We start from the raw sequence: 13,239 nt of genomic DNA, 5'->3' as shown, positions 1-13,239 counted from the left end.
GGAGGAGGGAGTGGTTACTGGTTGGTAGACAGCTGTATGGAAAGGACCACCTGACAGCAGCTATGATCTTCAGGACTTAGCTCAAGAGACTTCAGAGAATCCAGGATATGGTCATTAAAGATACCTGAACTCATTATTCTGGGTATTACCCTTTAACCAAACTGAAGCCAAAGGGCATGGAAAACCTTTGATGTAATCTACATTGGTAAGCTTGGGGCACACAGAGAGGAAAAAATGGATCAGTGAAGACAACTAAGAAATTTCTAGCACACACACACCTGAAATAACCATAGTTCATACTTTGCCATATAGTCGTAGAATCATCCCTTCTGAGGGACATAGGGCCTGGCCAATTAGAAGAGTTCTTAAGGACTCATAGATTCAGAGGACAGCTGTGTAATAGTTCCTAACACTCAGAATACACCATAAGAGTTCATTTCCTTCGTTATTTGAAACTTTGAATAGGAGACCTAGCACATGGATGGAGCTTAGCTCACACACTTGAACATGTTAGAAATAACACATTTTAAAATTGCCTTTAGGGGCGCCTGGGTGGCTTAGTGGGTTAAAGCCTCTGCCTTCGGCTAAGGTCATGATCCCAGGGTCCTGGGATCGAGCCCCACATTGGGCTCTCTGCTCAGCAGGGAGACTGCTTCCTCATGTCTCTCTGCCTGCCTCTCTGCTTACTTGTGATCTCTGTCAAATAAATAAAACCTTTAAAAAAATAGCCTTTAGGGGTACCTGGGTGGCTCAGTTGGTTAAGCATCCGACTCTTGGTTTTGGCCCAAGTCATGGTCTTACGGGTTGTGGGATAGAGCCCCACTATCTGTGCTCTGCACTCAGCAGGGAGTCTGCTGGAAGATTCTCACCTTCTGCCCCTCCTCCCTGCATGTGCATGCGTGTGCACTCAGCACGCTGTCTCCCAAGTAAATAAGTCTTTAAAAAGATAATAAATAAGATTGTTTTTAAGGACATAAATATAAGATCCTCAATTCAACTGTAGCAGGTTGGTGGGATGTCTACTTCAATTGTTATTAGGGATTACCTGTCTCCATTAATCATACAAACATGCTCTGGTTTGATCTAGCATGAGATTCCCACCGTCCTCAGATACCCGGTCATACTGGTTAGGGATCAAATGTTCATTTACTGAACTGGCACGATTTCAGATCCATGGATCTTGCTCCTGCTGCTTCTATCCAGCCCTCCAGATTAGGGGAATCTTTGGTAAGACTAGGTGCCTAACTTTCCAGAGTCTTCTTGGATCCTGATTCGGAAAAATACTCATGTCTCCACTACTGGAAGGACCCACAAACCGTGAGCTCTCTTCTCGTGTTGCCTTCAAATGCCCTTCATTCCCATCCAGGGACATCTGGCTTAAAAGCCATCAGCTTCAAGTAGCTTCTACTTCGAGCTCTGCCACAGATCTCCCTCTCCTGGATCTCTGTAGGACATGGGAGGAGAGAAAAAGACAATACACATGTTAATAACCCAATGACTGATAATTCAGTAATTTCCAGTTAAGTTCATATGTGGTTTCTTTTTACTTTAGCTGATTTCTTCTTGTTAATTGCTTTATTTTTTTTTAAAGACAACACCTTAGGAATACTCAGGAGAGGCCCAAAGTACTTTATTAGGACCTAAACCACGCCATCCCATTGATTTAAAAAAAAAGAGGGCAGTTATAATAAATGTATGCAAACTATTGCCAGAATCTCTGTTGATTTAGCAAGTGCCTCTGTTTTGAAACTACACAGGTGATGTAGTTTCATCTAGCCATCTTAATGACTAAATGGCTTCCTTTCTAAAACTGAAGGGTGGATCTGAGAGTTTACCTCCTGAGATACAGCGCCTAGCTAAAGTAGTGGTTCCATAATAAATAGTTACTAAAATTGTTATTTATTGTTTTCATCAATATCACCATCAACATAAATAGGCCCATTTTCCATCTAGGAGAATGTATGTAGATTGGTACAGAAGCATGTTGTGAAATGACTCTCATGACATCCATCAAACACCTAGAAAGCAAAGAAGGTAGCCATTAAATAGAAGGCTTGCTTAGCCTAAGACAAATTTCTGGCATAGAATCAAAGTTCAAAAATTATATTTCTCTTTCTCCCTTCCCAAAAGGAAAGGGTAAAGACTGTATTCCTAAGATCTGTGGTTCTCAACCTGAGGTCTCCAGACTTAAGGGACTTTAAGGACACCAATAAGAATTGAAGAGCTCGGGGCACCTGGGTGGCTCAGTGGGTTGGGGCCTCTGCCTTCAGCTCAGGTCATGATCCCAGGGTTCTGGGATCAAGCCCCGCATCAGGCTCTCTGCTCGGCAGGGGGCCTGCTTCCCTTCCTCTCTCTCTGCCTGCCTCTCTGGCTACTTGTGATCTCTGTCTGTCAAATAAATAAATAAAATCTTAAAAAAAAAGAATTGAAGAGCTCATGGGCAGCTGGGTGGCTCAGTCAGTTAACTGTCTTGCCTTCAGCTCAGGTTATGATCCCAGGGTCCTGAGCCCCCACATGGAGCTCCCTGCTCAATTAGTGGGGAGCCTGCTTTTCCTTCTGCCTGCCACTAGCTCGGCTTGTGCTCAAGCTCATTCCTGTGCTGTCTTCCACCCCCACTCCCATCAAATAAGTAAATAAAAATAAACCTTAAAAAAAGATTCTTTCTCTCCCCTCCACCCTTCCCCCTACTCTCAAAAAGGAACTGAAGGCCTCTTTCCCAGACTTTGTTTTTTTAATTCATTAATTCATTATGAAGGTAACACTTAGCTGAGCTTTTTTTGGAATCAAATGAGAAAACATTTAAATGTGCAGCATGAACTATGAATGATAATGGTTAACAGCTTGTATGTAGAAATTCCAGTTATCAGAAATTGTTCCTATGTTTTTTTGAAAAAATCCAAAATGTAGAAGTGTTTAAGGAAGAGGACAGAAGTTGATGATAGTCTATGTTTTGTTTAAAAATATAGTTAAACTATTTAGAAAAAATCTTAGGATAAGCACTAAAAGATAAAAATAGAATGTGTTTATCAAATAAAAAAAATAGAATGTGTAAATTCCAGATTTCCAAAGAAAACTCTCTTGGTCCAACAGAAGGCAGGAAAAGAGAGGAAGGGGAAAATGCAAAGAAAAAAACATAAACAGAAACACAAAATAGGAAGGCAGAAATACATCTACATCAATAATAATAAATGTAGATAGGTTACCCTCATGGTAAAAGAAAACCTATCTACATCAATAATAATATATGTAGATAGGTTACCCTCATGGTAAAAGAAAACCTCAGACTGGATTTTTTTCAAGGCACAGAATCTGGTCTCATGCTTTTTCTCAAAGATGTCCTTAAAATCCAGAAAAGTTCAAAATAAAAAGAAGGAAGAATATATATTGGGTGAATACTAAGCAAAAGAAAGCTGGTATAGCCAAATTAATGAAAAAAACACAGTAGCATGGCACATCACAAACATCATACCAAGCGGAGGTAGTCAACCTACTGAGCAAGAGCAACTGTGAGATACAACCAAAATCCAACTTCACTTCTATCTAATACTTTGAGTTTTGCCCAGGCCCCAGGGCTTTGCTGCTCAAAGAGCCCTACAGTCATTTAATTTATTTTTAAGATTTCATTTATTTGACAGAGAGATCGGAGAGCACAAGTAGGCAGAGTGGCTGGCAGAGGGAGGGGGAGAAGCTGAGTAGGGAGCCTGATCCAGGACCCTGGGATTATGACCTGAGCCAAAGGCAGATTCTTAACTGACTGAGCCATGCAGGTGTCCCCCTACAGTCACTTTAAAGAAGAAATCTAGCTTTGTTTCAGTGACTAGAACCTCCAGTCCCTACTTTTAAAAAGGAACCCTCTGAACTCAATTTAGAAATAAATCTCTCCTCCCTCAGCACCAAATTCAAGTGGACCTCCCACCTTTGGGGTAAAGGATATGTTGGGTTTCTTTTCTTTCCCCATCCTCCCCAGCTTGCTAATTTTGAATTCAGGTCTAAGGTTGAAGGGAGGGAGTAAACAGAAAGCTCTTTATGGTTGTGTGGTAAGTTGGCTTCATGCTTTCTGGGTCTAGCTGATGTTTTTAAAGCAGACTTTCATCTGAGGCTCCCCCACTGCAATGCTTGTCTCAAAAGCTAAACATTCTATTGCTGTTTCCTCTTCAGCTCTGGGTTTTCCAGCTGTCCTTTCCATATAGTTTCTCTGATGGAATCCTTAGCATCCCCAAACAGTTCTCTTCAACAGGCCCCTCAATACCAAACGTTCCCCTGCATGACCCACTTTTGGTACATGAGAAACACCCATATATCTTTTGCCCCCAACATACATATACTGGAAGTATAGACATCCTAATACACAGTCACCTCTCCTTTCCTCCCACCATCACCACAGTTGCATTTTCTCTAGTCCATAATATTTCTCATGCGGATCCCATTTCACTGTGCCTCCAAACTCCAGGAGATAACATATCAAGCTTCTTGGGGTCCAGCTGAAACCTTGGGGTGAAGGAGAAAGCACCCCAACTCTTCCCCATTTGGATGCCCACTCCAAAGAAATCCTCCTCACAAAAATTCCTTGTCCATATCTCCTCTCTCTTGACCCTTTTAGTCCTCCTTATAAGTTTTAGGGCTGCTTAGTTATTTCCTTTGAAAACCTGGCTTTAGAATTTCATATCTGTTCAATCTTCGTGCAAAAGAGGAAACTTTCAATTTAACATCCTTTATGCATATTTAAACCAACCAATCTCCCAGTCCTGGAAGGTTACCATCTAAAGTTTTAAAAAAATTAAATGGAAGGGGTATGGGTTTTGGAGTATAATGAACCTAGGTTAGAATACAGCTCCACAGCTTACTAGACTTAGGGCCTTGGAACACTCCCCAAGTTGTTTCTTCTTCATGTAAGAAAATATTTCTCCCTGCCTTACAGGGTTCTTATGTTTTTTTTTTAAAGATTTTATTTATTCGGAGCAGGGGAGGAACTACGAGTGGGGGTGGAGAGGTGGGAGGCAAAGGAAGAGGGAGAAGCAGAGTCCCCACTGAGCAGGGAGCTTAACGTGGGGCTCGATCCCAGGACCCTGAGATCATGATCTGTGCGGAGGGCAGACGCTCAACCGACTGAGTCACCCAAGCGCACCTCTCATGGGGTTCTAAGAGACTCAAACCAAAACACCAAACACTGCATCTGCCCTTAGTGGGCATTCAAGCAAATGTTAGGTCCCTTCCTATCTTGCCTTTTCCATACCTTTGACACTCTCTACCATAAAGAACGTTCATAAATGTAACAAGAGGAGATACAGGTATGCTCTTCAGTGCCATTTCTATATTCCAGAATAAGCTGTCTAATGGATACAAGATAGGAAAATCATACCATTCTTATTTTGGGAGTTACCCATCCAATGGAGTTGAAGGTAGGGGACACAGTCATGCCATTGAGCTAATTCATGTGTTTTCCTGAACTTGAATTTTAACTTCTAAAATCTATTGATTTTAAAAATCAATAAAGCATACATACTTAGAGCTCCAGAACTTTAGATTGAAGAGTTCAGTGCCAAACTCATGAATGGCTATAAGATCTGGTAATACCCTTCCCTTCTTCTGCCTTCATCAGTCAAAGATGGTAAAATAGCTGATATCATTTAATATGTGTGAGACACTAAGTGGTTTGTACAATAATTCACATAAACCTCACAACAGCCCTAAGAGACAGTAATGTGACCATACCCTTTTTAAAAAAAGGGCACAGAAGGGCACCTGGCCACCTCAGTCGGTTGAGCGTCTACCTTCGGCTGGGGTTGCAATCTCCGGCCTCTGGGATCGAGCCCAGCATCAGGATCCCTGCTTGGCAAGGAGTCTGCTTCTCTCTCTCCCTCTGCCCCTCCCCACCACCCATCCCCTGTCTCTCTCAAAAAATAAATAAATTTTAAAAAGAGAAAAAAAAGAAAAAGGGCACAGATGCCAAGGACACAGAGCTAAAAATCGTAGGCCTGGGCCTTGAACACAGTTAGTTAAAACTCTTTATTATACTAGCCTGCCTCCTAGAAAAATAGTATAACTATTGAGAAGTGTGAAACTCGAGATCTCATCTGTGAAAGTACCCTGACCCTGTTACCAGTTCAGGCCCTCCTAACAGCAAATACCAAGACAAGAGTTGACATACAAGAGATTTACTGGAGGAAATACCTATAAAAACTACATGGGAAGGAGCGGGAGAGGGGGAGAGCCTTCAGATTGTGATGCATGTCTCACGCCTGTGAAAAGAGGGGTAAGGAGGGAGGTTTAGGCAAGAAGAGTCCGAGACTGTGATACAATAAGGAGAAAGTCTGTACCAGGCCAACAGAGAGTACAAGCAAAGATTAAAGGAGTCCTTGAATGAGCAGAAATGGCCCAGCTCTAGCTGCACAACTGTCCTCAGAGATAGTGTGGGAGCAGTATGGAGAAAGTGTGCCTTAGTGTAAATGTTAGGGGAGCTCCAAAGGTTCTTTTGAGGAAACAGCTGTGTGACTCCATGGCCACTGCAGACTTGGTGACTTTTTCCTGACAGTCATCCACATACCTTCTACTGATTGGAGCCTGAATTTTTGCAAGGAACCTGAAGCTAACCTCTTCTACACTAAGCCACCAGAGGAGCTCCTACTCTTAACCACTGTCACCTAAAAGCCTGGGCATCCTGGTTAGCAGAGGGCTCTCTCCAGGGACTGGGACCGTCAATGCTTTCTGCTCTGGAGTTGGCTAGGCAAGTAACTTCTTGGACATGTGATGGGGATACCAGCCTTCTGTGTGAGCAGGGAAGTGGTGAGAACCCCAGAGAACCAGGCTCTGGATGCTGCTGACCACCTATCATTAATGCCTCCAAAAGCATCTTCACACCAATTTATAATTGGATGATGGCCCTGGCCCCCAAAGTCATGGGCAGGGCCTGCAATGCATAGGGATGCTCACACAGGAGGTGAAACCCCTTTTCTCCTAAGTTGTTGTTGGACCACATGCTTTTGCAAGCTCCCTCTACCTGGAGTCTCCTCTGACCCTGGGCCTGGGCTGATACAGACCTCAGAGGCACTGCAGGCACAGAGCAATGTTCAGCGCAGAGTCACCAACACAGGCTGGGGCACATCTGAGGCCCTCTGGGAAGTCTGTGCAAGGTGGGTCGAAGATGGATGGGTGAGGTCTTGTCTGAGGTCTAACCCCATTTGTGGAAAAGCTAGTTCAGTAAACTCAAAAGGAGAGCCACGTTGCCTGGTCAGACCCAGGTCAGACATATGCCCACTCAAAGACCATCCCAACCAATGTTTCCAGTTAGGAATCCTTGGAACTTTATCTCCTCCCCAACAAAAAGTTCCCCAAAAGAGAAAGGGGAAAGGAGGGAAAGGCAAAGTGCTCTGACCTGCAATGGGGATCGTTGTTGCCCTCCAGGCAAGTGTGTCCAGGACAATTTGGCCACCAGCCTCCGAGGGTCTGGTGCCTGCTGCAGGCCGGAGCAGAGAAACCAACATCAGACCCACCCTGGAGAGAAGTGTGACTTGGGTGAGCCTTTCCACATCCTACCTGAGCACCGCCCCTCTGAGCACCATGGGGTGGGGGTGGGGGGTGGATTCATCCTGTCTTGTCAAACTGGTACAGTGAGCCTCTGGAAACTTATCTCACTCCAACTGGAATCCAGCCCAACCAGCGTCCATCAGGCTGCCATGACCTTGAAGAATGGTCTGGTAATGTGAAGATCTCCCAAAACAGCATCAGAATGAAAACCAAGAGCCACGGGCACATTCATTCTTGCTTTGCCTCATAGAAAATATTCTTATATTACACATACACATATCACTTTTTCCTTACAATTTGTAATTTTTGTTTCAGTGCTTTGAAAAAAGCATTCCCCCTTGAATTCTTATGAATATTTTCTTTTAGTTTCTTCTTCTCAGGTTATAGTTTATATTCCCTCTGGGCACACAGAAAACCATACTTCCTTTCCCCATAGCACCCCCAGCCTCTTGCTGTTGGATAAGGCCACACGACTAATTTAAGCCAGTCAGCCCTACGCAGCAGTGATTTTTATTACTTCTAGACTATTATTTTAAGAAGGAGTGAGAGATCTCTATGACACTCTCCACTTGCCAATGAGTGGAGCCTCTGTCAGCTGGGATCCCTGGCAGACTATGGGAAGCAGAGACCTCTCACTCCTGGACTTCACCAACATATGTTGAGCATTTATTGTGTCCTAGACATAAACCTTTGCTTTGTTAAGCCACCAGGGTTTGGGAGGTGGTTACCCCAGCATAAGCTTAGCTTAACCTGACAAATACAGCATTGGCTCTCAAAATTTAGAGTGAAATAGTCACCTGTGATACTTGTTAAAACGCCTCTTGTGTCACAAAAATATACTGGGGGACAGATTTATGGCCTAGTGATGATAATAGTCACCTGTGATACTTGTTAAAACGCCTCTTGTGTCACAAAAATATACTGGGGGACAGATTTATGGCCTAGTGATGATAATAGTCACCTGTGATACTTGTTAAAACGCCTCTTGTGTCACAAAAATATACTGGGGGACAGATTTATGGCCTAGTGATGATTACTCTTTTAGCTGATTTAATCCTTTAAAATTGTATACATTTTCATTTTTAACCTAATAATAGTATTTGTTACTCAGGTAATAGATATTTTCTTTGGAAAAACAAAAGACACAGTTAAAAAAAGGAAAGATTAACCTAAAAATCCAGAATTCTGCCACACACAGATACCGCTAACCTTCTGATGTCACTGTGTCAGGAATTTTCTTGTGAAAAATAGGAATAGAAAAAAAGAATCCATAGTACTCCTTTCAGGAGAGCTGTATCAACTCTCCCTAAACAACCCCCATCTCCGACCTCGCGCGTGCGCGCGCACGCGCGCCGCGCACACACACAGACACACACGGCAGGACACATACACACGCACGCGCAGGCGTGTACACCTCGGGGCGGGAGTGTGTAGGGTATGCCTTCCCAGAAAGAATTTGTCCGCCTGCCCCCCCCCCCCACCGTGGGGCTACAGCTACCAATCACGCTTGCGCCCATCTGCTAGTATCCGGGGTGCTTACCTCGCTTTCTCCATCTTTCTCTCGACACGTCCACATCCTCCGCTAGGAAGCTGACACCCACGCAGGGTTCCCGCCCACCTCCCCAGCATTCTCCATTGCCCACCATTTTCTAAATCAAAATGGATAGAGGGTGTGGCTGTGGTGTGAGCAGTGCAGAGTGTTACCTGCGGGGGTCCTTTCACCCTCCCTTTTCCTCTCCAGTGACTTGCTGGTAGCTCCCACCTTCACACTGACTTGCAGGGAACCCGGTCATTTTCCTTCTCTTTACCTGGGCCAGAGACCAGTCTGCTTTCAGTGCAATAGGGAGCTGGTACCCAATCCTGACCGCCCGTTCCCTCCCCAGCTCCCGCACCCAAGCCCACATTTTTTGCTCCCAAATTAACCCAAGCAGGGGCAGAAAAGGCGTATAGGCAGTGCAATTCTGGACTCGCTTTGATGTTCGCCCTCGCCTTTGGATATCCTATGCCCTTTCAAACCTCCTTAGATCCAGGGAAGGCGGTTGTCTTCTCCTATTCTGTCTGGGGTACAGAAGCACACCGCCTGCCTCAAAGGTAATAGGGAGACGGTGCTCAGGCGGGAAACAGGACTCAGACTACAGTGACTTAAATTCATGTCTGACTTTTGCCCAGCGAAGCCAGTGTTATCAGTGAGCTCGGGGTCCCCCCTCCCACCGTTAACCCTCCCTACAGCACTGCAGCTGAAGCCAGGTTGCCCCTCCCCAGCAGGCCCCCCTCACCACCACAATTTGACTGGTAGTCTCTTTTCAGTCTTTGCCAGAAACATGAAAAGTGTATCATTGCCCTGGAATTTATACTTGCCTTTCTCAGATTGTGAGGGAGGATCAACCAGTTGGGGTTAATCGACCATGTCTCCTTTTTTTCCTTCCTGCTCCCTACACTGTCCACCTCCCCTCCTCCAAGACCCGGAGATCTGCCTTATCCCTTGCAGTCCTGCCCAGGCATTTAAATGGGATTAGGCTCAGTTGGTTAAGTGATTGCCTTCGGCTCAGGTCATGATCCTGGAGTCGCATGATCCAGTCCCGCATCAGGGAGAGGCTGCTTCTCCGTCTAACCCTCTTCCCCTCATGCTCTCTCTCTCATTCTCTCTTAAATAAATAAAACCTGTTTTTAAAAACTACTTAAAAAATAAAATAAAAAAGAAAGAAAATACAAAAGGGCTATCTGTTGTAATTTGGGAAGCAGGCAGTAGATTCAAGTGTGTGGAGTGGGTAAACAAATAATCCAACCACATGTTTTCCCTGCTCAGTAATAACACAAATATAGATCCTTTAGGCAGCCACTTATTTGGGAGTTTGAAATGTACAGAGCAGCTGGAGGCTCCCCTTGTGGGGGAGGGGTGGTTTTCCATGAAGTCAGCCTCTGAGGTCCTATAATCTTATAATACCAAGGACACCCTGGAATTTCAGATTTTAAAAGCTGGTCACTATGTTCTGGTCTTCAAAATTATTATTAATTCAACCTCCGCAGTTAATCTATGTCCCACTTGCCTACCACATTCACCTCCCTATTAACCCTTTACAATTGCAACCAAAAATTTTCTACTACTTCTCCCCAGGGATAGATCTAGGTTGTGGGGCCTGAAACTTACAATTAGGGGGACGCTCTTTAAGAAAAGAAGGATTAGGGGCACCTAGGTCGCCCCCAGGCAGTCTTAAGCGTCTGCCTTCAGCTCAGGTCATGATCTCAGGGTCCTGGGATCAAGCCCTGCATGGGATTCCCTGCTCAGCAGGAAGCCTGCTTCTCCCTCTCCCAGTAGCCCTGCTTGTGTTCCCTCTCTCACTGTATCCCTGTCTGTCAAATAAATAAACAAAATCTTTAAAAAGAAAAAGAAAAAAAGAAAAGAAGCATTTAAAGAGTATGCATGATGTAGACAATTAGGTACCAAAGTTAATATTTATTTATAATGAGCAAAGAAATGACAAAATTTGGACAGCTGACATATGTGAAACATCCCAATTTCCATAGAAATGTTGACATAAAATAAACAAACTTCTTAGAATTTCTAAAAGTAAGAAAGAGTTATTCAAGCCCAAGTTAGGATGGCTGCTTGGGAAACATGCTCTTTGCAGGAAAGAAAGTGTTTAGGAGAATGAATAGTTTTTACAGGGTTATATACTTTTTACATCTTAGAAAAACTCAAAAGACTATAGCATATTGTCAGGGATCATGAGTTTTATTGCAAAGGAATGCAGGGAGTAGGAGCAATGATCAATATCTCAAGGACAAGATGGTTTTTCCATTAGGCTACTCATTCACAAAGCAGTTGTACAATGCATGCATAGTGGGCCATAAATCAGGCTTTTGGTTTGAACAAAGTTTATATAAGCTTATATAAGTTTATATAAAGTTTATATAAGTCATGTTGACTTAGAAATCTAAAATGACTTCCCTTGTTTATCAGACTTAAAGAGTTTTTCTTTCATCCCAAATAATATTTTTATTAACTGCCTAGTATACTTCTGATTTTTTCCCTACAATTTTATTGCCACAAATCCTTTGATCCTCTCTTCATATGACATCTTTGTAACATCATTTTCCCTAAAGAAAATGTTAAAATAATTCAATCTTTCCTTTGTGTGGAAATCAAATTATGATTACATGATTATAATAAATTTACTATGATTGTTGATAGAAGTTTCAACTTTACTACTCATTATTGGTGAAGGCAAATTTTTACTATTGTCAAATTTGAATAAATTGCTGTCAACCTCTCTCAAGGTTTTCTTATGTGGGCTTAAGATTTATTTTAAATTTTCTTGTGCAGATTTTATTTATTTATTTGACAGAGAGAGAGGTCACAAGTAAGCAAGCAAAAAGAGAGGGGGAAGCAGGCTTCCTGCTGAGCAGAGAGCCTGATGTGGGGCTCTATTCCAGGACCCTGAGATCATGACCTGAGCCAAAGGCAGATGCTTAACCCACTGAGCCACTCAGGTGCCCCTTATCTTAAATATTCTTAAAAATAATATTAATGATGCAGTGTTGTGCCAATGTCCTGAAAGGGAACAGAATTTGCCAAAGAATATGTCTCTTTGGCATATTTGGCAAAAGTATTATTTTAGGCTGATTATTCTTTTAAAAAACAGCATCCACAGGAAAAGCTCTGAAAACTGAATAGAAGTTGCCCTTTTGAGAGAGGTATTTACATTTATAAGGGAAATCTCCATTTGTAACGGTGTCTCCCTCTGTACACCACAAAAAAAAGGATGACTAATTCTCTAAAAACTCTTGGGGTACTTGGCTGGCTAAATTGGTGGAGCATAGCAATCTAGGGATCATGCGTTTGAGTCCCATGTAGGGTGTAGCGGTTACTAATAAATTAAAAACAAAAAAAAACCCAAAACTCTAGAAACTCTTATCAAGGGGGAAGGCAAAGACCTAAATCTGCATCTGCCTAACAACCTTATCCTAGTTCACTCTGCTTTGCCTGGTATCCTCCCTTAAATGACTCCCCCACTCCCAATATTTCCCTTTGTCTTTAGCTGGAGTTGGTATTTAAGGTAGTGACTTGGGCCATTCTGGGGAGTTACTCAGTCTTCCTGGGCTTCTCCCATGTATACAGGAGAATATACATGTTTATTAAACTTACTTGATTTTCTCTTGTTAATCATTTATTATAGGAGCTGGAGGAGAGGGGTTCTCAACCAAGAACCCAGAAAGGTAGAGGGAAAATTATTTTTCTTCCCCTACCCCCTTCAAGCTCATCCAACTGGACTAAGAATTTTATTTACATGAGACAGATTAACAGGGGGAAAATAAAAGCTTTATTATGTGCACACAGAGGCCCAGTAATGAAAGTGAGACCTAAGGAAATGACCAAAGCAGCTACTTTTTATACGTTTTAGACAAGAAGACTAAATAAATCTGTGAGGAATTAATAGGACAAAGAAAACAACTTAGGGAGCTTCAATTAGTAAGGAATTCTAAACAGAATTTGGACTGAGGTAGTAAATTAGTAAAAAGTAACAAGCTTTGTTTCTGTAGCCTTCTCAGCGCTGAATTCCCTATCTCGTGATAAAGATGTTTCTTTACCTCCTGGAACAGGGAGGAGACTTTCACATGGGAAACTTACTCCCTGATACCAGAGGGAGAGAGGAGGATCTGAGTGTCATTCTTGCACAGGCTGTTTCTTAAGTAACTTTAATCTAAAATAATCAT

Source organism: Meles meles, chromosome X (assembly GCF_922984935.1).
Source record: "Meles meles chromosome X, mMelMel3.1 paternal haplotype, whole genome shotgun sequence".
Taxonomy (NCBI): domain Eukaryota; kingdom Metazoa; phylum Chordata; class Mammalia; order Carnivora; family Mustelidae; genus Meles; species Meles meles.
The sequence above is the reverse complement of the archived record's forward strand: the minus strand, read 5'-3'. Positions refer to the sequence as shown.